This window comes from Vigna unguiculata, chromosome 8 (assembly GCF_004118075.2).
Source record: "Vigna unguiculata cultivar IT97K-499-35 chromosome 8, ASM411807v1, whole genome shotgun sequence".
NCBI lineage: Eukaryota > Viridiplantae > Streptophyta > Magnoliopsida > Fabales > Fabaceae > Vigna > Vigna unguiculata.
The window spans coordinates 25,195,630-25,200,271 of NC_040286.1; positions in this window are offsets into that span (position 1 = coordinate 25,195,630).

The window sequence follows — 4,642 nt, forward strand, 5'->3', positions numbered from 1 at the left end:
TTAAACTTAATAATAAAATATTATATTTAGATGATAATAAAAAGTTTAAACAATAAATTTGTTTTGATCCATGATGATAACGTTTCTTGTCCCAGGAATAGTTTGTAAGACAGGATAGTAGCTCAATAAATATTTGTATAATTTTGTATCATGAAACAGAAATTCTATATTTGCAGGTATTTCATTTATATATATATATATATATATATATATATATATATATATATATATATATTTTTTTTTTTCTTTTTTTTACTTAACGTGTATGATTATAGAAGGGATTTTCGAAGTTGTTAAAATAAATACTCTTAAATATACTTTCTTTTTTATATTTGTTTATATTGTTTAGGAATACTACAATAAAATCCAATATTATTGATGACCAGTTATTCGTTAGTAACAGCAGAAATCCGCAATTAATTTTATTTTTTATGGATTACTTTTTTATGGTAAACAAAATTGTGATCTATCGATAATTTGACATGGATATTAGCAATGAATTTTCTCATCAATAAATGTAATATAATTAGAGATGTCAATTCGGTCCCTAGTTCATGGGTCAGTCCTGGCCCACTCTTCATAAAGTCCCTTATAGGGAGCTCCTAAATAAGGGGATCAAAAAAAAGTTCCAGCCCCCAAAGTCCCCTCTCCAGTGGGTTAGGGCTAGGATTAAGGTGGATTAGTCCCCCAAATAATACTACATTAAGTCAGAGTCAAAGATCAAGTCGAGCGACTCGAACGAGTCCGATGACCCGGACGGGCTCGACGACCCGGACGGGCCCGATGACAAGGACAGACCCGACGACCAAGATGGGCCCGACGACCAGGACGGGCCTAACAACCCGGACATGTCCGACAACACAGACGGGCCCGATAACTCGGATGTGCCCGACGAGGTGGATGGGCCCTACGACCCAAACAGACCCAACAATTCGAACGGGCCGACGACCCGTATGGACCCGACAACCCAAACGGGTTCTACGACCCAGACAGGCCCGACGACACGTACGAGCCCGACGATCCGGACGGGCCAGACAACCCGAACGAGCGCGACGACCCGGATAGGCCTGATAACCCGGACGGGCCCAACAACCCCTAAGGGCCCAACGATCCGAAGAGGCCAGATGACCCAGACGGGCCCGACGATCCGGACAGGCTTGACGATCTGGACGGGCCCAATGACCCTAACGGGCACAACGACCCGAACGAGCCCGACACTTCGGATGGGCCCGATGACCCGGACGGGCCCAAAGCTCCTACGGGGCCCGACGATTCAAACGGGCCCAACGACCTGGACGGGCCCGATGACCCATACAGGCCCGACGACCCGAACGAGCCAGATAACTCAGATGGGCCCGACAACCCGGACAGGTGCGATGACCCAGAACAGCCCGATGACAAGGACGGGCCAGAAGACCCGAACGGGCCCGACAACCCAAAAGGGTCTGACGACCTAGACGGGTCCAATGACCCGAACGGGCCCAAAGACCCAGACGAGCCCGATGACCCAAATAGGGCCCAATGACCCAGATGGGCCCAGTGACCCAGAGGAGACTGGATGAGACCTTTATGGGTTATTGGGCTCGTCTGGGTCGTTGGGCCTGTCCGGGTCGTAATGCACATCCGGGTTGTCGTGCCCGTCCAAGTAGTCGGGCCCGTCTTGGTCGTTGGGCCCGTCCGGGTCGTCAGGCTAGTTCTGATCGTTGGGCCCGTCCGGGTCATCGTGCACATCCGGGTCGTCGTGCCCATCCGGGTTGTCTGGCCCGTCCGGGTTGTTGGGCCCGTCTAGGTCGACGGGTCAGTCTAGGTTGTATGGCCTGTCTGGGTCGTTAGTCCCATCCGGCTCGTGGGGCTCGTTTGGGTTGTCGGGCTTGTCGTGTCGTCAAGCCCATCTAGGTCGTCAGGCCTGACTTTGTCGTAAGACTCGTCTGGGTCGTCGAGTCCATACGAGTCATCAGGCGTGTTTGGGTCAACGGGCTTGTTTGGGTCATTGGGCCTGTCAGGTTCGTCGGGCCCGTCCGGGTCGTTGGGCTGGTACGGGTCATCGAGCCCGTCCATGTCGTTGGGCTCGTCCGTGTTGTCAGGTTTGTCCTAGTTGTCGAGCCCGTTTGGGTCGTCGGGCCCGTTCGGGTCGTTGGGCCTGTTTAGATCATTGTTCCCGTTTGAGTCGTCGTTCTTGTTGAGGTCGTCGGGTAGGTCCGGGTCGTTAGACCTATTTGGGTCGTCGTGCTTGTTCGGTTCGTTGGGCCTGTCCCACAAATAGTAATATATTTTTCATGTGGAAGATGAAAGCCCATGGGTTGGCCCTATCCCACAAGGCTTTTGTAGGGTTTTTGGTCTTGTGGGCCTCTTTGTTGGGGGCTTCTTTTCAATGTGGGCTTTTTTGGCCCTAGTCCAAATGGGCCAGAGCCAAACCCTGTGGACTAGACCAAATTGACACCTCTAAATATAGGCATCTAGTGTAGAGATTTTTATTCTCTGTATGTAGATAAAACTTGCCAATACCAATTAAGCAAATAATGTTGACGGACTTAAATACTATCACATAAGACTTAAATACTACCACCTTATACAACTTATGAAGTTCATCTAACTTTACCAAATCAATGACTTACAAATTGAAGGAAAGAATGAACACAAATAAGTTATGATTTGTCTAACATTTTTTGGTAAAATACTATGAATAGCCGTTAGTAACAATTGTTGTATTAAGATGTGGGAGTCGTGAGACTTCGGTCTAATGAGCTTCAAGTCCTACATCAACACTGTAAGTTCTTAATATTTAAAGAGTATCCTTGTTGGACCTTGACACTCTTTACAAAAACTTATCTTTTCTTGTTTGGACATAGTATGCAAGGGTCAAAAAGGTACGTTTACCAACTGCCAATGGTGCCAAGAAAATCCAAATGAGCATTTCACTAGTGGAAAAGGGAGAATCTATGACGACTTATTGAGCCACCTGTCATAATAAGTTGACTGGTGGCATTTTTGTAATAAAAGTAACAATTATTATGACGGGTGAGAGGGGATCTACCACAATAAGTGAAAAGAGGAAACTTATTATGACGGGTGCAGTAAACCTATCATAATAAATAGATGCGATGGCAAAATTGAAATATGTTAAAAATATATTATGGTAGATTTTGGGAGACCTGTCATAATATCTCTAAATCCCTAATTTTTTCCATTCTCTCATCTCTCTTTCTCGCCTCCCTTCTTTCTCAAAGTAGTTTCATTTCTCTTTCTCGTCCACCTTCTTTCTCAACCAGTCCATGTTGCGTTCGTCGTCTCCTTCATTCTCAAACAGTCGACGCGACCTTCGTTTCTCGTTGTCGTAGCTTCCACAAGCGTTGCCGTCATTAGCCTCTCCCAACGATGTTGTTTGGAGCGTTTTTCGATGATGTCATTCGCCGCGTCATTTGCCCTCATTGCCACATCGGTGATTCTGCCATCGTTTTGACAGGTTTTCCCTCTTTCGTTCACTTAGTTTGCACATGTCTGTCGGGCTATGGTTATACTTTGGAGTGACTGAGAATTGCTTTGTCATTTTAATGTGTGTTGCAATTGTTATCCTGTGTTGGCATCATATTGAATCTTAAAGGCGTTTCTAGATTGGTTGAAATGTTACACGGAAATGAATGCTTATCTTAGGTTGTAATGCTTGTGTTTGGTTTAAAGTTTTAATTTGGTTGGTTTTCGATTCATCCAAAAAATTTTATCCATGTTACTCGGTTTGCTTTTTTTCCTTATTCGAAAGTTTTGGGGGAATTATGGGTTTAATTTTAATTCCCCTGATCTTGTGACTTAAGAATTTATCTGTAGGTGCTAAGTTTAGGGGTTGTCTTTTATTTTTATTTGGCTCATTCATGAAATTTTAAATCCCATTTTAATTTGCAAAATAATTGGTTGGACTGATTTCAATGGAATTTGTTTCATACATACATAAGCAAACAACATGCATTACCCAATTTTTTTAGTAGAAAGCTTCGGTGACTAAATTTTACTGATTAATTATAATTATTTTATTCATAATAGAGATTGTTTTAGTAATTAATGATTTTTTATTTTGTAAATTGATTGTTATAATGATTAACAATTTTTTATCATTGATATTTGTGGTTGTTAATAGAGGATTTTTTTTAGTGAAGATTAAATGATGTAGAAAAATAGTCCATTCTTTTTAAATAATTTATTTGTGAATTTAAAATTCATAAAAACACTATTTTTAAAATTTAAATTTACAATAAAAGAAACCTATTGTTTTTAATCGATTATTTTCACAAAAGAAAGTTGCTATGATTTTTATTTTCATAAAGATTTGCTGTGGATAGTTTTCATAGGAACTTTGGCAAGAAATTTATTTTGAAATTTTACAATCATTAACTATTTACAAACAAATTATCTATCAATTAAAACGGACAATATATACAATAATAAATTACTTATCTTACATATTCTAAGAAATCTAAAAAAAAAACTCGACAAACATTTGTCTTTCCTAAAATATGTGTGAACATGATTATGGAGATCGAAGTAAATTTGAGCAAAATTATAAATTTGGTAATCCATATTTTATACTTCAAAATATAAAAACAAAGGAGAATAAATTATACAAATGAGAGCATATTCAACATGTCAAAAA